The sequence below is a fragment of the Magnolia sinica genome, chromosome 19 (assembly GCF_029962835.1).
Source record: "Magnolia sinica isolate HGM2019 chromosome 19, MsV1, whole genome shotgun sequence".
In the NCBI taxonomy this organism is placed as follows: domain Eukaryota; kingdom Viridiplantae; phylum Streptophyta; class Magnoliopsida; order Magnoliales; family Magnoliaceae; genus Magnolia; species Magnolia sinica.
The window spans coordinates 50,662,005-50,682,681 of NC_080591.1; positions in this window are offsets into that span (position 1 = coordinate 50,662,005).

Here is a 20,677-nt window from a genome sequence, read left to right on the forward strand (position 1 = left end):
GTGTATAAATAGTTTTTAGAAGGGTTTTCTGCATACCTTTGATCTTAGAGATGTCCTCCTTTTATAGGAGTGAGAGGTCCTGCCGTGTAGGGATTCTCTCCTTAATCTTAGGAGATTTGATTTGATTGCAATCTGATTACAGATGCTTCCCGATCCCGAAATTATCGGGGTTGGGAATCTTTTCACAAGATTTTCGGGACGGTATTCATGCTTATACCGTCTCTTCCTTTCTCGGCTCGGCCTTGACCGACTCTAGTAATAGATGAGTCTTAGCTGACTGCAAGGACATGCCTTCTTATCTTTTATCGAATGAAACAGAGTCGGCTCATAACCAATACTCCTTCTTATTCCAATAACCGACACTACAACCGACTTAATATGAGTCGGTTTTCTGATCGATCGGGCGACTTCTAGCCTTTGGACCTTAGTTGATCCCCTTTAGACGTTGCTGACTCGTTATCCGAGACAACTTTATGTGTCTTATGTATTCGGCTTATGGCTCTTGACTCTTTATCTCTCGGTCAGAATTTATTTGCTGCAATCCGAGTTAAGTCTCTCCTTTAGGCTTTACTGTCTTGCCTTGGTTGGACCTGTTACCTCGGATCCTCGGGCTGTGTTAGTAGAGTTGGTCCATTTCATAACCGGGCTAATCGTATTTTTCCCCAATAGTAAACCCCCTTACTCCTTGTGTTAGTCGTGTTGACACTAATGAGTAACGAGTTTCTAAGTCGGTTTGCATCGAAGACCAAGGTTATGATGGAACATTTAACGCTTCTTATGTCGTCCCCAACATGCGTTGATTCGATGCTCGAGGTCGCACGAGTGGACAGCCGTCAGAACGTTTCGTCCGCTTATGAGCATCGGACGCGTGGTGAAGGCGTTACTTGCGTTAGTCGACGTGCGCCATGTGTCGGGCGGGGGAGTCAAAACAGGCGTCGATTCGACTCCTCCTTAAATGCCCCTGCCTCGTGGCAGGGCTATAAAAGGAGCGGGACGCCTTTTCCCCATTTTTGCGCATTTACTCCTTCTCTCGTTTTCTTTTCTTCACTGTTGTCGTTTTCCCCGTTGTTTCCATCTCCCTTTTTCTCTTCGCTTCCTTGTCTGTGTGCTTTTTGCCTCTTCGGTGAGTTTTAACTCTCTCCCTCCCTTTCCTTTTCAATCTTAATGGCAATGCGTGGTCCTTCAAGTCCCCGAGAGGGAATTTTCGGTGATGAGGACAAAGTGATACATCTCTGGAATGTCTCGGAATCGCCCTCATTGCTGACGGAGATAGCGATTCGTGCCAATGAAGCTTTCCAGTTTTCTGAAAGAGTCTCTGGAACTTCAGCGGAACATCCTGCTTTGGCAGGTCTTTCTAGCGGTGGCGTGTCACTGTCAACTGCCCCTAGGAGACTTAATCCTCCTGGGGATGACTTGGAGGAAGAGGATGAGGAATTTGAGGAAACCATTGAGTCGGTTCCTCTTAGGAGATTGGCTCGGGTCGCTGAGTCGACAAACGAGGAAGGGGAGGCTGCCTAGGGAGGGGAGGCTGGAGATGAGCAAAGGGGTCCGGTCCCTTCGGTCTTAACTGAGGCGGACTTAGTTATTCTACGTCTTCCCCTCCCGAGTGAATTACCCGATCATCCCCCTGCTGGGATGGCCGCGATTTTCCAAGTCACCATGCAATGCGGCTTACGTCTGCCCCTTCAACCCATTACTCTGGATTTCCTTTCCCAACTCCAGATCGCTCCCGGGCAGACAATTCCCAACGGGTGGAGGAACTTGTTCGGGTGTTCGGTACTGTGGGCTGAGACAGAACAACCCTCACTAACTATTGATGAGTTCCTCTATCTATACCAAGTACGGCCAAACCCTCAACAGCCCGGCTGGTACTTCCTGTGCGCTTGGCGGAATAAGGGCGTTCCTTTGATAACCGAGCCTCCTACCTCTAACAAGCACTGTAGGAGAGGTGGTTTTGGGCGTGCGGTCGCTGGGAGACTACTGAGTCTGGGCTCTTTGAACCTCATGTTCCTTGGGCGTTCTCTGAAGCAGGTGACTCGACATGTCCTTTCTCTGTATTTTCTTGTTGTGATATTTTTGAGTCTGACTGAATGTGTTCTGAAGATATTTCCAAGAAAAGGCCGAAGCTAGAAGCTGGTGCTATAGCTCGAATCAAGGATCTGAATGCGCTAAGTCCGGAGGATCGGTCTTGGAAGACTCTTCTTCAACCAGAGCGTCTTCTTCTTTCGGGCTTAGTCTCGTCCGTGACAAGTACTCTCTAGCTGTTTTAACACACTTCTTTTGATTTTTTGTCTAATTTTGCGCCTGATGCAGATATGGCTGAAGCTCAGCCCCTTCTAAAACTAGCTTCAAAGATGAAGGCCCCACCGAGGTCGGCGCTTCTGTCGGATACTCGGCCTTCAAAGAAGCTGAAGACGACTTCAAAGGCTAAGGGGCCATCCGCCCCTGTTGCCACTACTCCGGTCATCCCGATTGTGGTCGTGCTTTCTGACCTCGAAGAGAGGGCGAAAGAGGCAGGTGCGGTTCTTGTTGAGTCTCAGGTGGCTTTTGAGCAAGGACCCATTGCAGAGCGGGTCTTGGAACTGAGAGAGGAGCATAGAGAAGAGGCTTCGGGAGGGGAGATGACTCAACAGAAGCCTTCGCCCCTTCAGCGGGATGTATCGACCATGGTCCCTTGGGCCATCTCTCACGGGGGAGAGCCGGATTACGCTGACCTCCGTAGCTCCCCCTCGAGGCGGGTTCTTGTTCATGTGGCGAAGGTGCTGCTTGAGGTAAGGTCTTTGATCTTTACCATCTTAAATAGTCTCCCACTTGTCTCGGTGACTTAGTCTTGACCTCGAATTTTTCTTTTTGCAGTTTGCCCCTTGCGTGCTTAAGGGTAGCTTGGACTTTGCTGACACTGAGAAGCGAGTTAAGGAGTAGGAGGCGCAGATTGAAGCTACCATGGCTTGGGTCAGCTTGCTGTCGGGCAACTTGGGACTCGCCCGGAAGGCCGCTGACGATGCCAAGGCCGAGTATGCCCACGTAGCCTCACTATTGAAAGAGGCTCAGGAGGAGAGTCGACGCCTTCGTCAGGCTCACGCCTCTTACGATGAGAGGCTGGCTCGGACCAAGGCTGAGACCAGGGCAGAAATTGAGCAGGCCAAAGATGAGGCCAAGGATCAGGCCGTAAAAGCCTTTCTTAAGTCCCAAGAGTTTTCGGATGAGAGGGACCGCTTATATCAGAGTGGGTACACAGCTTGTATCCAACTGATGAAGCAATCTTTTTCCAACCTTGATCTCTCGAGATTTGATGAAGGTGCCTTTAGATTCGAGGGGCCGGAGGCCGAGGCTACCGAGTCTGCTGATGCTACGGCTGGTACCAGGTCGAGTCCGAGGCGGCTCCAGAGGTTACTCCAAGTGGTGGCAGTAGCTGAATATCGGCCACCTACTGAGTTAGCTCCATTTTTGGCACTCACACCAACACTTAGTTTTGACACTCACACAAGCGCTTCAAGCACACCAATCTTCAGGGCTAACCCGAGAGCATCTGCAACTAAGAGAGGATTTCTTTTATTGAAGCCGATAGTCTCTGCCTTTATTTTTATCACTTTCTCAATGTAATGCTGTAGTAGAGCCTAATATAACCCAATGTAAAACACTTGGAATGATAAATGAATATACATGGTTTTATTCAACTGACTCGGTTTACATGTTTTTCCATTATTTACTTTTTTAAACTTTTTCTAACACTCGACTAGCCGATCTAAGGGTAGTAGATCTTGAGATGCTCGGCGTTCCAGGGATGAGGTAGTAACTGCCCATATAGGTTTTCCAGCCAATACGTTCTAGGTCGGATGGTGCTTGAAACGACATAGGGTCCTTCCCAATTGGGTCCCAGTGTGCCTGCACCAACTTCCTTGGTATTTAGGAATATTTTTCAGAGGACCATCTCTCCAACTCGGAATCGTCTGATCTTGACTCGGGCATTGTAGAATCGAGATACTTCTCATTGTCGAGCCATCATTCGTAGCCGAGCTTTTTCCCTTTGTTCATCCACAAGATTGAGTCCGAGAGCTAAGAGTTCTTCAGTATCCTCTTTATTGAATGAACTGACTCGGGTTGTAGGTAGCCCGATCTGGACTGGAGTGACGGCTTCCGAGCCATAAGCAAGGGAGAAATGAGTTTCTCTCGTAGCGGTTCGAGCCATTGTTCGATATGCCCACAGTATCTTCGGGAGTTCTTCAGCCCACGCTCCTTTAACTCGGTTGAGCTTGGTTCGGAGATGTTGTTTGATAATCTTGTTGATCTTCAACTTGTCCGTTCATCTGAGGATGATGGGGCGATGAATATACATTTCTGATCCCGAGATTATCGCACATCTCTCGATAGCTCCTATTGTCAAACTGCTTCCCATTATCGGTAATAATAGTTCGGGGTATCCCGAACTGACAGATAATATTTTTTCAAACAAAGTCCGTGATCTTCTGTTCGGTTATCATTGTCAATGGCTCTGCCTCGGCCCACTTTGTGAAGTAGTCCACTGCTATAATAGCAAACTTGGTCTGACCTTTCCCCATAAGGAGTGGTCCAATGATGTCAATTTCCCATTGTGCAAAGGGCTAAGGACCGGTCATAGGAGTCAGTTCTTCTAGGGGTTGCCTCGGAATGGCCGCGAACCGTTGGCATTTGTCGCATCTTTGAACGAGGTTACGAGCGTCGTGCTAGATGGTAGGTCAATAGTACCCCTAACGTAAAACCTTATGTGCGAGTGATCGTCCTCCTAAATGCTTTTCACAAATTCCCTCGTGGATCTCTCGGAGTACATAGTTAGCTTCATTGGGGTTTAGGCATCGTAATTACGGAGCATAATGACCTTTCTTGTACAACACCCCATTGAGTATAGTGTAACGGGAAGCTCAGATCTTCAATCGTCGAGCCTTGGCACGATCTTCAGGAAATTCTCCATTATCGAGATATTGGACGATCGGGTCGAGCCAAGTAGGTTCCGAATTAATTATATATACGGTCGAGCTGACCGGTTCATTGATACTCGGCTTAGCGACGTATTCGATTGGAATGGACCTGGGTATTTCGTCTTTGTCAGCAGAGGCAAGTTTCGCTAGTAGATCGACTTTAGCGTTTTCTGTCCGGGGGATCCAAGTAATCACACATTGTTGAAATCCATTGATTAGCTCTTTGGCTTTCTCTATGTATGCTTTCAATTACTCTTTACGTGTCTGATACACACCGGTGACTTAATTGATGACCAATTGCGAATCACTAAAGACGTTGAGTGAATAACACCCAAACTGGTTGCGAGTTGGAGGCCGAGCAATAAAGCTTCATATTCTGTTATATTGTTCGAGGCTTAAAATCCAAGTCGTAAGGAATACTATATGTAGGTTTGATCGGGAGTTTCCAGGACGACTCCTGCCCCGCTTGCCTTCGAGTTGGAGGAGCCGTCGACATACAACTTCCAGGGGATTGGGTCGGGTGCTAACTGGGGAGAAGCTATCGTAGCCTCAATAGGCTCGGTAGCATGTGCAGTCGTTGGATCGGTTTGTGGTGTCACTTCAGCAATGAAGTTGGCCACGGCTTGCCCTTTGATTGCTACTCTTGACTTGTATTGGATGTCGAATTCGCTGAGTTTGATCGCCCACTTCGTAAGTTGACTGGATGCTTCTGGTTTCTGAAGGATCTGACGCAGAGGGAGGTCGGTCATAACGACAATGGTATGAGCTTAGAAATATGACCGAAGTCGTCGCGAGGAGACTACTAGGACTAAGGCCGCTTTTTCCAGGAGTGGATATCTTGTCTCTGCCGATAACAGTGCCTTGCTGACATAATAGACTGACAGCTGCTTTCCTTCGTGCTCCCGTATCAGAACCGAGCTAACTTCTGCATCGGACATTGCTAGATATAACAGCAGAGCTTCCCCTGGTTCGGGTTTCGACAGGAGAGGTGGAGATCTGAGATAAGACTTCAATTGCTAGAACGCTACTTCGCACTCTTTCGTCTAATCCACCATTTGTCGTCCCTGCAGTTGTTTAAAGAATGGGAGGCATTTGTCGGTAGCTCGGGAGATGAAGCGATTGAGTGCGGGTACTCGTCTGGTCAGCCTTTATATGTCTTTGATCATCTTCAGAGACTCCATGTCGAGCAATGCCTTGATCTTTTTCGGATTTGCCTCGATCCCTCGTTGGCTGACCAAGAATCTGAGGAACTTTCCCGAGCTTACACCAAAGGCGCATTTGCTCGGATTCAACTTCATTTGGAACTTACGTAAGATCAGGAACATTTCTTCTAGGTCGGCTATATGGTCGGCCGCATGTATACTTTTGACAAGCATGTCGTCAATGTATACTTCCATGGTTCGGCCGATTTACCGAGTGAATATTTTGTTTACTAATCTTTGATAAGTCGCCCCAGCATTTTTCAAACCAAATGACATCACACGATAACAACAAAGACCTTTGTCAGTGACAAATGTGGTCTTTGATTTATCAGATTGATGCATTACAATTTGATTATATCCTGAGTAAGCATCCATAAAACTAAGGAGTTCGTGCCCTGCAGTGCTATCTATCAACTGATCGATCCTCAGAAGAGGAAAGCTATCCTTTGGGCAGGCTTTGTTTAGGTCGGTATAGTCAATACAGACTCGCCACTTCCCACTAGCTTTCTTCATAAGTACGACATTAGCTACCCATTATGGGTAGTATATCTCTTCTATGAATTTTGCCTTAAGGAGCTTGCTGACCTCTTCTTCTATGATAGCATACCTTTCAAGGCCGAGCAGGCGTCGCTTCTGTCGAATTGGTCGGTAGGTCGGATCGATGTTGAGTCGGTGAGTCATCACCGAAGGGTTGATCCCTGACATGTCTTCATGGCTTCATGCTAATACATCGGCATATCATTGGAGCAGGGCTATCGGATTATCTTTTAGGGGTGACTACAGAGACAAGTCAATCCGCACCGTTTTGGATTCATCTATCTCGACCAAAGGTACCGAGACAAGGTCCTCCACCGGTTGTCCTCGTTCGTGAGTTTCGACCCAAGGGTCCAGTGACTCGATCATGGATACCTCGACTGGAGCTTTTACGGCTATTGCGTAGCAGCACCGTGCATCTTTCTGATCTCCTTTGACGACTCCCACTCTCGACTCAGTCGAAAATTTCATGGAGAGGTGGTATGTGGACACCACAGCTTTGAGGAGACTCAGAGAGGGTCGGCCGAGTATAGCAAGCATTGTAGACGAACGAATGATCGACTATCAGAAAGTTGACCATTACTGTCGCCTGATGCGGAGGGTTTCTAGCAATAAGTGGCAGTGAGATGATTCCTTCTGGGAGTATTTGTCCTCCTGAGAATCCGACTAGTGGGGTACGAACCGGCCACAATGCCGATTGTTCAACACCTATTTTGTCGAACGCCTGAGTGAACAGCACGTTAGCAGACGATCCTATATCGACGAGTATGTGGAACACCCTTCGGTTCGTGATGGTGAGAGTGGTGACTAATGCATCATCATGGGGATAGTGAATGCCTCGAGCATCTTAATCGGTGAACGAGATACAATATTTTTCTCTCTTCTTTTCTTTCGAAGGCCAAGCTATGATCAGGATCTCAGACTCGGGTCGACTGATGCTCTTAGCGTGATTTTTTCGAGCATTATTTGAGTCGTTTCCGCCTTGGGGATCATCGACAATAGTCCAGATTTCCTCTGTGGATCGGTTGTCACCTGGGCGTTCTTCCGCTTTTCCAGTTCTTTTGACGTGTTCTCTGAGTCGGCTTTCTCGGGTAAGCCTTTCGATCTCTTCCTTCAAGTGATAACAATCACTCGTATTATGGCCATGATTACGATGGTAGTGACAGTATTTATCCTTATTCCGCCGGTTCGGATTACTTCGAAGCTTATTCGGCCAACTGACAAATCCTTCACCCTTAATCTCCATCAACACCTGCTCCTGTGATTTATTGAGTGGAGTGTATACCGAAAACTTCCGGTTGGGTCGTTTTCCCGACTTATGTTCATCGCGCGTTCAGTCTTTCTTGCGCTTCTTCCCTCCGGCCGAGTCAACTTTCCTTTTGGCTGACTCTTTGGTCGAGGTTTTCGTGCTCTGGGCGGCCTCACGTAAATTCCGTGTTTCCTCGGCATCTGCATACTTATCCGATCGAGTCATAAACTCAGCCAGAGTCATAGGCGGATTCTTGTCTAGAGATGCCAGAAATGGCTTGTCCCTGACCCCTTGCATGATGGAATTGAGTGTTGTCTCCTCTGAATGTTTTCAAACTTGGAGTGACTCAAAATTGAAACGCTTGATGTAGTCTTTCAGTAACTCTCTCTCCTTCTGAACTATGTTGTTCAGATGCGCAGGGGCCTTCAACTTCTTCCCCCTCCAATGAAATTGGTGAGAAATGCATCACTGAGCTTTGCTAACAAGCTAATGGACTTTGGTTTCAGCCATTTAAACCAAAGTTAAGCTACGTCGACTAAGGTGAGGGAAAAAGCTCGGCACATCACAGCATCCGAGGCATCATGCAATTCCTTATATGTACGAAAGCATTCGATGTGTTCAGTTGGGTCGGTTTTACCGGTGAAAGGTGTAATTTGTGGAAGAAGAAACCATTCCAGTAGTCGAGCCTGCATTGCTTCCTCCACAAACGGGGGTGCCTTTATTTCAGGCCTATTTTGATCTGCATTCCGACTCTGCTTCATGTCCGCAATTTCTTCCTGTACTTCTTTCCTGAAATCCTAGAGGTCAACTTTATAGGGTTCGTCGTTTTCTGCCATTTCCTCAACCGGAGGCTGACTACGCCTCCGCCGATCGATCTCGTGTCGGAGATCGGTGGGGGGCAGCACGGCAGTCGCGGAATGAGCCGGTGCTGGCTCGGACGGACCGTGGGGCTAACTTCACTGAGGGACCGCCAATCGCGGAGTGATAGGCTCAGGGTCGGTGACTTGTTGTGGGACGTTGGTTGTCTAAGCATAGGGCTAAACTTGTTGCTGATGTATCTGTTCCAACATTTGTTTTATGACATTTATGTCAGATCTAAGCTCTTGGACCTCTTTATCCAGCCGCCCATTACCTCGGTTCCGTTGGGTATTTCTTGTCACAGCAGAGGCTGTTGGATGAGTAGCGGGATCCTGGCGGTTGTCGGGTTGATTCTGAGCTCCTTGGGCTTCGCTTGCACCCGGTGGTCCAGTAATAGCGGCTTCATTTGGCTCTTCCTGAACCGTTCTTCTAGTTATCACCATTAGAGCGCATTTACAGCTTCTGGATAGAGCGTGGAAAATGACTTTTTATACCGTTTTCCACAGACGACGCCAATCTGTTGATGCAAAAAACTGGTGGGCTTTCCTTCTGATCTACCGCCTGCACAAGGATGAAACAAAGGAGACCCTCACTAGAGCCGGGGACCCTCCGATGCCTAAGTCAGTGACTGGATAGTGTAGGAAGGGTTTTTAGAAGGGTTTTTTGCGTACCTTTGATCTTAGAGATGTCCTCCTTTTATAGGAGTAAGAGGTCCTGCCATGTAAGGATTCTCTTCCCAATCTTAGGAGATTTGATTTGATTGCAATCTACTTACTGATGCTTCCCGATCCCGAGATTATCGGGGTTGAGAATCCTTTCACAAGATTTTCGCGACGGTATTCATGCTTATTCCATCTCTTCCTTGCTCGGCTCGGCCTTGACCGACTCTAGTAATAGATGAGTCTTGGCTAGCTGCAAGGACATGGCTTCTTATCTTCTATCGGATGAAACAGAGTCGGCTCATAACCGATACTCCTTATTCCGATAACTGAAACTACAACCGACTTAATATGAGTCGGTTTTCTAATCGATCGGGTGACTTCTAGACTTTGGACCTTAGTTGATCCCCTTTAGACGTTGTTGGCTCGTTATCCAAGATAATTTTATGTGTCTTATGTATTCAGCCTATGGCTCTTGACTCTTTATCTCTCGGCCGGAATTTATTTTCTGCAATCCGAGTTAAGTCTCTTCTCTAAGCTTTACTTTCATGCCTCAGTTAGACCCATTACCTCGGATCCTCGGGCTGTGTCAGTAGAATTGGTCCATTCCATAACTGGGTCTCCAGACTTGTCATATTTTTCCCCAACAAAAATTATTTTAAATCTATTATTATTCGACGTGTCTATGTTAGTATTTTATTGGACGTTTAAATTTTGAATATTTAGATAGATAATTCATAAATATTTTAAGGAAGCTTTAAAATATTACTAATATAGAAGATCAATGGTTTGGATCACTTAAATATGGGCCAAAATGTACGGAATAATGTGCGTCAGTAAAATGTAGAATTTGCTGACGAGTAGAGGCTATAATTTCTCATAATTGCCAGTAAATTACTCAGCTGGTGTCTTTTTCCAGACGAGGGGATCTTCAGTCCAATTGGTTGGACCAAAATACAGGGTCCATTCAGATAATAACATCGAAGATATAATATCATATCATATCTATACCTTCAAATATATTTCTCTTATGATGAGGATCAATTATTATATGAATATTTTAATATTAATTTTTAATCTTTTTTCATAGAAATAAATTCTGTCCACTGATAAATAGAAAATTCTGTCCACAACACACGAGCATAGCCAATCTCTTAGCTGGGGCAGGTTGAAATTTTTCCCTGGCCCATAAATCAGGCCAATGAACTAATCGGGTGGGCTGCACTTGTATTACGGCCAATACACAAGCGTACATGTGCGGCCACCTAATGGGTGTGTCAATCTGGGCATGCTTATGTGCAAGCCACAATCCGTACCTGCCTATTCTGGCACACGTGGGAAGAGGAGATTGATGAGGAAATTCGCAGCACATTTGTGTGGGACCCGCCCGTCTTAAGGTGGGGGCCACCTTGGACATGCTCCAGAGAAAACAATCACGGCCCATTTGGTGGGCAACATTGCCTCTTGAGCATAAGATGCCAGTCATCATCCTTCGAACCGTTCATTTGATTAATGGGCTGACCATATCTTCATACAAGGGTCGGTGCCAACTGTGTCCCACCTCTCGGATGGCCCGGATTTCCGGTACATTGCCATCAATCACCCCTTCAGTTTCTCGTAGTAAAGGTGCATATTCCGGCTGCTATGCCCACCTATATAAATGAAAACAACAGCATGTCTCAAGGACATAGGTTTAATTTAAGTTCATACATGGCTCATGTACAGTTTCCTGTGTATCAACCATCACACTCTTCCAGAGTATCAAATAACTCCACGAGAATATTTGGACTAGTATTGGTTGGATGACAATCATTGTTATGGGAAAATATAAATCAAATCTGCTATCTATTTCGGAGCATGGAGAAGAGACCTCGGAGATGTATGGTTGATGAACAAGGAGGCCAAACTCACCATCGGTCCAAGTCGAAGCTTACCTTGCCCCCCAACCATCTCATTTGATAAGTCGACAAAGGGGTCATAGGACCTTGAGTCCGAGGTCAAGGCGGTCCGAAACTGTCCGAGGCCTGGGATCGGGATCACGCCGGGCCCCAAATAAGGTCCGAGGCCGAGGATAGACATATACGTCCCTTACACCCAACTAAGAAACCGCCTTATGCAGACATGCCCGAATATCTCGCCCACAGATATGCTCCACTAAGACACGATACGCCACGATACACCACATAATCGCTAGATTACGGTTAATATCTCCACGATCTGAAAATCCCATTGATTGAGCAAATCGTGCCGAAATTAACAGACCCGGACCGTCTAATATTTAGGTATTAATACAGGAAGACTTCATTGCTACAAGTACGCAACATCTTGCACTCTCTCTACTCTACAACTTAGACCCAGATTCCCTTGACCTGACTTAGGCATCGGAGGGTCCCCCGGCTTAGCCAGGGTCTCCTTTGTTACTCCTTTGTGCAGGACCCGGGTCCCCCGAAGGTGTGACGTGCAGAGTGGAGGGTGATCCAGATTTTGCCATCAACATTTTTAGCGCCGTCTGTAGGAATCTGATACAAAAGGTCAGGTTCATGTTCTTAAACGTAATGGCAAGAGGAAAGAAGAAAGTAGCAGCCGCGGAACTGAAGCAAAATGAGTAGACTCGCTCCTCTTCACTGCTTCACACCGAGTCAGCCCTAGGGCTTTCCCAGCGTTCTCGCAATCAGGTGAGTAAGTATCGTGCCATGCAAAGTAAAATACAAGCCTTACGCGGCGAGATCAAACAGATGAGGCAACAACGATAGGAGCCACAGCCATATCCCACTCAGGAAAACCCAATTCCTGAGCCGATTGGTCCGATTGTGGAAGCTCATTCTGCGCCGAGGAGTACGAGGCCTGAGGGGCCCCTGCATCAACCCCCTCGGGCACCGGCTTCTATCCAGAATCCTCCCTCGACCCAAATCCGAGCTTTAACTCGGAACACAACAACTTGAGCTCCGACGAACACCTCAGTCACCTCGGCCTTGGCGCCGACGGATCTCCGTTACGAGTTGGATCGGAGGAGGGGAAGGAGAACTCCGGAAATAGAAAACACTCAGGAGATAGTAGCTGAGAATAAAGATCCTTGGGAAGAATGGTTCGCAGAACTCAGCAACAAGATTCAGACACTGGAGAAGAAGCAACTACTGTCATCAGTTCTCGCGGCAGTTCAAGCAATGATGGAAGAGACCGAGCCTCCTTTCACCTTTGCAATCATGGATGAGTTAATGCCACAGAGGTTTCGGATAACTTTCGTCATTCAGTACTCCGGGTCTGGTGACCCATCCGAGCACGTGGAGGCTTATCGTTCATGGATACAAATCCAGATGGCAACGAATGCGATGTTGTATAGTGGATTTTCGATCACCCTTACAGGATCCGCTCAGAGTTGGTACCGGCAGCTCAAACCTAATTCCATCAATTCCTTCGCAGAGTTGAGTCGACTACTCCTTACCCAATTCATAAGTGGTAAGAGGATTCGAAAGCCCAATACTCACATGTTCGCCATCAAGCAAGAGCCGAAGGAGTCGCTGAAGGACTACATTGCTCGCTTCAATGAAGAAGCATTGTTAGTAGAAGATTACGACGACAAGATGACACTCGCTGCCGTATTTAGCGGCCTAAAAGAAGAAAAATTCACCTTCTCCATTAGAAAGAATCCACCAAAGACATTAGCAGAACTCGTTGCCAGAGCTCAAAAGTATACTAACGTCGAAGAATTCTCCAATGCCCGCAAAAATGTCTAAGTGACAGAGCTAAATGGTAAAGGGAAGAGGCCAAGGAACGAAGAAACTCAACCATCCCGCAAAGGACTCGATGATCGCGCCCCTGGCGATCGTCGCCCGAGCAGAAGGCCGGAGGAAAAGTTCTGTTCCTACACCCCCCTTAACACATCCACCGAACAGATTCTATTAGACATCCGAGGAGAAAAGTTGCTAAATTGGCCTGTTTGTATGAGGGCCGACCCGGAACATCGCGACAAACGTAAATATTGCCGCTTTCAACAGGATCACGGCCATAACACAGCTGACTACGTGGACCTTAAGGGCGAGTTCGAGACCCTTATTCGTAAGGGTCATCTGCGCCATTATATCAAGGGAGAAAGAACCGCTCGGAAAGAGCGAGAGCGGGAACAGCCGAATAACACCACGGAAGAGCCGACCGAAATTCGCACCATTTTCGAGGGCTCATCCGGTGGAGGAGATTCGAACTGTGCCCGAAAAGCCCACTCTCGGAAGTCTAATCCGAAACACTACGTCCACTTAACCGAGCGGCCTAGTAAGGAACTCTGGGTCAACCCGTACAGTCTGACCTTCACATAGGAAGATGCGCATGGAATCCAACATCCGCACGACGATGCCCTGGTAGTTATTATGACCATAGCGAACCGCAAGGTGTCACTACGTCAAAACAGTAAAAAAAAGGACGGTTGAAAACCATCTCAAATCACAATAAAGGATGGTTTTGAACCGTCGCATGGGCCGTCCTATTTTGCGGTGTCGTATTACTTAAAGGACGGTCATGAACTGTCATTGCTGAAGGAAATTTAAAGGACAGTTATGGACCATTTGTAAAGAAGGACGGTCATGGACCGTCCTTAAAAAGGACTGTTATGAGCAGTTTCTAATGAACCTTAAAAGGACAGTCATGGACCATCCTTAAAAAGGACTATTATGAGCCGTCTCCGATGAACCTTAAAAGGACGGTTATGGACCATCTCAGATTTGAATATTTAGAAAAATATAGACGGCTTAAGCCATCAGAAAATTTCTTGCATTAAAAATTTTTTAAAAAAGGAAAAAAATCAGCAACAATTTTCTTTTTGTGTCTTTCATCTAATAAAAAAATATTTAATCAACAAAACATTATAATTCAGAATCATGAAGAATTGCAGAAACTTCATTTGCTTTTTTTTTTTTCCAAAAAAGTGGGCGCACTTTTTTAAAATAAAACTGATCATTAAAATAAAACTAATGTAAGGAAATAATGCAAAAAAATGTTTTAATTCAAGTTAATAGAAACAACAACAAAAATTAAAGCTTTGTAAAAAGGGGCATGTGGTAAAGGGATACATCCTTGATTCCTATGCATGAGAGTCCAATGATGATGAGAACAAGAATCGCAGCACAAGGGCCCATAAATACGACAATGTTATCCTGCAAATGAATAGGATAGTATTAGATGTTAATGCACTTAATCAGATTGGACATAAAGTTCCGATTAGAGTTACAGTTTAGTAAAGGTTTGTAGTGCTATGCATGGATGATAAAGAAGCTTAAAAGAACTCAAAACTAAGCCCTTTTCTTTTCCATTGCAACAGATTATGTATAATCTTATTGAAATTAAGCAATGAATTAAAAGAGAGTTTAAAAAAATATAGAAACAACAATAGGTTAAGGTTAGGTTTAGGTTTAGGTTTTAGGTTTAGGTTATAGGTTATAAGTTTAGGTTATAGGTTATAGGTTAAAGGTTTAGGTTATAGGTTTTGGTTTAGGTTAAGGTTATAGGTTTAGGTTTAGGTTAAGGTTTAGGTTTAGGTTATAGGTTTAGGTGTTCACTCCCTAAGTATAGGGTTGTGATGTAGTAATAAACTTGGTAAGATTTAGGTTTAGGAAGTCGGGTTCGAGTTCAAGATCGGGTTTAGGTTTGGGTTTTCAAGTTTAGGTTTAAGTCTAGGTTAAGGAGTTGAGATTAGGATTAGGTGTAGATTTAGGTTTAGGGATTTGAGAATACATTGTAGGTTTATGTTTTAGGTTTAGGTTGTAGGTTTAGGTTTAGGTTATAGGTTTAGGTTATAAGTGTAGGTTATAGGTTTACGTTTAGGTTAGGTTATAGGTTAAGGTTTAGGGAATTGAGTTTAGGTTATAGGTTATAGGTTTAGGTTATAGGTTATAGGTTATAGGTTAAGGTTTAGGTTTAGGTTATAGGTTTTGGGATTTGAGAATAGGTTTAGGTTAATGTTGTAGGTTATAGGTTTAGGTTATAAGTTTATGTTAATGTTGTAGGTTATAGGTTTAGGTTTAGGTTTAGGGACTTGAGAATACATTTAAGTTTTAGGTTTAGGTTTAGGTTTAGGTTTTACGTTTAGGTTATAGGTTTTACATTTAAGTTATAGGTTTAGGTTTAGGTTATAAGTGTAGGTTATAGGTTTAGGTTTAGGTTAGGTTATAGGTTAAGGTTTAGGGAATTGAGAATAGGTTAAGGTTTAGGTATAGGAAATCAGGTTCGGGTTCAAGTTCAGGTTCGGGTTTAGGTTTGGGTTTTCAAGTTTAAGTTTAGGTTAAAGAGTTGTGATTAGGATTAGGTGTAGGTTTAGGTTTAGGGATTTGAGAATACATTTAGGTTTTAGGTTTAGGTTAAGGTTATAGGTTTAGGTTTAGGTTTAGGTTTAGGTTTAGGTTTAAGTTATAGGTTATAACTTTAGGGAATTGAGAATAGTTTAAGGTTTAGGTTTAAGAAATCGGGTTCAGGTTCAGGATCGAGTTTAGGTTTGGGTTTAGGTTTTAGGTTTAAGTTAAGGTTGTAGGTTTAGGTTTGGGTTTAGGTTATAGGTTATAGGTTAAAGGTTTAGGTTTAGGTTTAGGTTATAGGTTTAGGGATTTGAGAATAGGTTTAGGTTATAAGTTTAGGTTTAGGTTCAGGTTTAGGTTATAGGTTTAAGGATTTGAGAATAGGTTTAGGTTATAGGTTTAGGTTTAGGTTAGGTTATAGGTTATAGGTTTAGTTTAAGGTTATAGGTTATAAGTTTAGGTTTAGGAATTCGGGTTCAGGTTTAGGTTCGGGTTATATGTTTGGGTTAAGGTTTAGGTTTAAGTTAAGTGAATTAAGTTTAGGTTATGGGTTTAGGTTTAGGCTAAGGGTTTAGGGATTCAGATTCGGGTTCGGGATCGGGTTTAGGTTTAGGTTAGGGAGTTGAGATTAGCATTAGGTGTAAGTTTAGGTTTAAGGATTAGAGATTAGGATTAGGTGTAGGTTTAGGTTTAGGGATTTGAGAATACATTTAGATTTTAGGTTTAGGTTTAGGTTTTAGGTTATAGGTTATAGGTTTAGGTTAAGGTTTAGGTTTAGATTTATGTTATAGATTTAGGGAATTGAAAATAGGTTAAGGTTTAGGTTTAAGAAATCGGGTTCGGGTTCGAGATCGGGTTTAGGTTTGAGTTTTCAAGTTTAGGTTTAGGTTAAGGAGTTAAGATTAGGATTAGGTGTAGGTTTATGTTTAAGGATTTGAGAATACATTTAGATTTTATATTTAGGTTATAGGTTAAGGTTTAGGTTTGGGTTTGGGTTATAGGTTATAGGTTTAGGTTATAGGTTATAGGTTATAGGTTATAGGTTAAGGTTTAGGTTATAGGTTAAGGTTTAGGTTTAGGTTATAGGTTCAGGTTTAGGTTTAGGTTAAGGTTTAGGTTATAGATTTAGGGAATTGAGAATAGGTTAGGGTTTAGGTTTAAGAAATCGGGTTTAGGTTAGGGATCGGGTTTAGGTTTGGGTTTTCAAGTTTAGGTTTAGGTTAAGGAGTTGAGATTAGGATTAGGTGTAAGTTTAGGTTTAAGGATTTGAGAATACATTTAGATTTTAGGTTTAGTTTTAGGTTTTAGGTTTAGGTTAAGGTTATAGGTTTAGGTTATAGGTTATAGGTTTAGGGAATTGAAAATAGGTTAAGGTTTAGGTTTAGGAAATCGGGTTCGGGTTCGGGATCGGGTTTAGGTTTGAGTTTTCAAGTTTAGGTTTAGGTTTAAGTTAGGGAGTTGAGATTATGATTTGGTGTAGGTTTAGGTTTATGGATTTGAGAATACATTAAGGTTTAGGTTTAGGAAATCGGGTTCGGGTTCGAGTTCAGGATCGGGTTTACATTTGGGTTTTAAGCTTAGGTTTTAGGTTTAGATTATAGTTTGGTTATAAGTGTAGGTTATAGCTAGGTTTAGGTTTAGGTTAGGGTATGGGTTAAGGTTTAGGGAATTGTGTTTATGTTATAGGTTATAGGTTATAGGTTAAGGTTTAGGGAATTGAGTTTAGGTTATAGGTTATAGGTATAGGTTATAGGTTAAGTTTTAGGTTAGGTTATAGGTTAAGTTTTAGGTTAGGTTATAGGTTTTGGGATTTGAGAATAGGTTTAGGTTAAGGTTATAAGTATAGGTTTAGGTTATAGGTTAAGGTTAAGGTTATAAGTATAGGTTTAGGTTATAGGTTAAGGTTTAGGTTTAGGTTTAGGTTATAAGTATAGGTTTTGGGATTTAAGAATAGGTTTAGGTTTAGGTTATAGGTTAAAGGTTAAGGTTTAGGTTAGGTTTTAAGTTTAGGCTAAGGTTATAGGTTTAGGTTATAGTGTAGGTTATATGTTTAGGTTTAGGTTAGGTTATAGGTTAAGGTTTAGGGAATTGAGAATAGGTGTAGGTTTGGGTTTAGAAAATCGGGTTCGGGTTCGGGTTTAGGTCTGGGTTTTCAAGTTTAGGTTTAGGTTTAGGTTAAGGAGTTGAGATTATGATTAGGAGTATGTTTAGGTTTAGGGATTTGAGAATACATTTAGGTTTTAAGTTTAGGTATAGGTTATAGATTTAGGTTATAGGTTTAGGTTTAGGTTATAGGTTTAGGTTTAGGTTAGGTTATAGGTTACAGGTTTAGGTTATAAGTGTAGGTTATAAGTTTAGGTTTAGGTTTAGGTTTAGGTTTACGTTATAGGTTTTGGGATTTGAGAATAGGTTTAGGTTAAGGTTATAAGTTTAGGTTATAGGTTTAGGTTAATGTTATAGGTTTAGGTTTAGGTTTAGGTTATAGGTTTAGATTTGAGAATAAGTTTAGGTTATAAGTATAGGTTTAGGTTAGGGTGTAGGTTAAGGTTTAGGGAATTGAGTTTAGGTTATAGGTTATAGATTTTTGGTTAAGGTTTAGTTTATAGTTATAGGTTTTGGGATTTGAGTATAGGTTTAGGTTTAGGTTAGGTTATAGGTTAAGGTTTAGGAAATTGAGCTTAGGTTATAGGTTTTGGTTATAGGTTAAGGTTATGGGTTTAGTTTTAGGGAATTGAGAATAGGTTAAGGTTTAAGTTTGGGAAATCGGGTTCGGGTTTAGGTTTGGATTTTCAAGTTTTAGGTTTAGATTAAGGAGTTAAGATTAGGATTAGGTGTAGGTTTAGGTTTATAACATTTGAGAATACATTTAGGTTTTAGGTTTAGGTTAAGGTTATAGGTTTAGGTTTAGGTTAAGGTTATAGGTTTAGGTTTTAGGTTTAGGTTTAAGGATGAGAATACATTTACATTTTAGGTTTAAGTTTAGGTTTTACATTTAGGTTAAGGTTATAAGTGTTGGTTATAGGTTTAGGTTTAGGTTAGGTTATAGGTTAAAGTTTAGGGAATTGAGAATAGGTTAAGGTTTAGGTTTAGGAAATCGGGTTCGGGTTTAGGTTTGGGTTTTCAAGTTTAGGTTTAGGTTTAGGTTAAGGAGTTGAGATTAGGATTAGGTGTAAGTTTAGGTTTAAGGATTTGAGAATACATTTACATTTTAGGTTTAGGTTTAGGTTTTAGGTTTAGGTTTAGGTTACAGGTTTAGGTTATAGGTTTAGGTTTAGGTTATAAGTGTAGGTTATAGGTTTAGGTTTAGGTTAGGTTATAGGTTAAGGTTTAGGGAATTGAGAATAGGTTGAGTTTTAGGTTTAGGAAATCGGGTTCGGGTTTAGGTTTGGGTTTTCAAGTTTAGGTTTAGGTTAAGGAGTTGAGATTAGGATTAGGTGTAGGTTTAGGGATTTGAGAATACATTTAGGTTTTAGGTTTAGGTTAAGGTTATAGGTTTAGGTTTAGGTTTAGGTTATAGGTTATAGCTTTAGGGAATTGAGAATAGGTTAAGGTTTAGGTTTAGGAAATCGGGTTCGGGTTCGGGATCGGGTTTAGGTTTTAGGTTATAGGTTATAGGTTTAGGTTATAGGTTAAGGTTTAAGTTTAGGTTTAGGTTATAGATTTAGGTTAAGGTTATAGGTTTAGGTTTGGGTTTAGGTTATAGGTTATAGGTTATAGGTTTAGGGATTTGAGAATACATTTAGGGCATGTTTGGACGGGCCCATCCCTTGGGATTAGATTGTATTAGGGTGGATGGCAGGTAATGATTGCTGCGTCAGTGGATTGTTGGCAATCCCATGGGATTGCTATATCCAGGGAATCTACCACCGATTATGTTTGGCCCACCTGGCCAATCCCAGGATTACGCTCGGCCAATCCCTTCCAATCCGTCCACCCAAACATGTCCCAGGCAAAATAGATGGGATTAGGAGGGATTGGGTGGATTTCAAGGTAATGATGGTGATGTCAGTGGATTGCTGGCAATCCTATGGGATTGCTCCAATCTAGGCAGAAGTTCAACATGCTTGTTTGGCACGCCCGACCAATCCCGAGATTGCTCCTTCCAATCCCTTCCAATACAATCTAATCCCATCCAGTCTGCCCGGCCAAACAGGCCCTTAGGTTTTAGGTTTAGGTTTAGGTTTTAGTTTTAGGTTTAGGTTATAGGTTTAGGTTATAGGTTATAGCTTTAGAGAATTGAGAATAGGTTAAGGTTTACGTTTAAGAAATCAGGTTCGGGTTTAGGTTTTAAGTTTTAGGTTATAGGTTTAGGTTTAGGTTATAGGTTTAGGTTAAGGTTATAGATTTAGGTTTGGGTTTAGGTTATAGGTTATAGGTTTAGGGATTTGAGAATACATTTAGGTTTTAGGTTTAGGTTTAGGTTTAGGTTTAGGTTTAAGTTTAGGTTATAGGTCATAGGTTTAGGTTTAGGTTATAGGTTTAGGTTTACGCTATAGGTTTAGGTCTAGGTTATAGGTTTAGGTTTAGGTTTAGGTTATAGGTTATAGGTTTAGGTTTAGGTTATAGGTTTATGTTTAGGCTATAGGTTTAGGTTTATACGTTATAGGTTATAGGTTATAGGTTATAAATTAAAGGTTATAGGTTATAGGTTATAGATTTAGGTTTACGTTTAGGTTCGGGTTGTCCATGTAAGCCCCACCTTGATGTATGCACCCAATCCACGCCGTCCATTTCATTTCATTCCCCAGCCCATTTTAGGCGTTGAGCCGAAATGTGAAGCCAATCCAATTCCTAGGTGGGCCATACCACAAATGCTAAGGGGTTGGGCTACCCACCTCATTTCTTACTTTTTCAATGGGAGGTTTGGAGTGAGTTTTCACTCATGGGACCCATATTGATGTATTTCTTAGATCCACACCATACGTCCATTTTTTGGCACATT